The following is a 377-nucleotide window of genomic DNA, read 5'->3' as shown; positions in this document are numbered from 1 at the left end:
CTTCCTGTCTTCTCCCAGACTTCTTCATGTTTACTCCTTACTACCCTTTTGTCATTTTCTAAGCTTCTTCTCGTCTTCTACCTCCTTCATGCTTCCTCCTGACCTGCTTCTTGTCTCTTCCCTAACTCCTTTTTTATCCCCATTTCCTTCTGGTCTTCTAAATTCTTTCTTGCCTCCCTCTGTCCTTCTTGTCACTTCCCCTTGGCCCATTTTTTGTCTCCTGCTGACCTTTTTGCTGTCTTTTTCTGGCCTTTTCCTTATCCTTTCCTTACATCCTACCTGCATTCTCCTGGCCTTATTCAAATCTCCTCCTCGCTACTTTCCTACCTTCTTATTAACTCCTTTTTTCCACCTCCAGATCTTCTTTTCCCCTTTTG

This window comes from Pyxicephalus adspersus, chromosome 3 (genome assembly GCF_032062135.1).
Source record: "Pyxicephalus adspersus chromosome 3, UCB_Pads_2.0, whole genome shotgun sequence".
Lineage (NCBI taxonomy): Eukaryota > Metazoa > Chordata > Amphibia > Anura > Pyxicephalidae > Pyxicephalus > Pyxicephalus adspersus.
The sequence above is the reverse complement of the archived record's forward strand: the minus strand, read 5'-3'. Positions refer to the sequence as shown.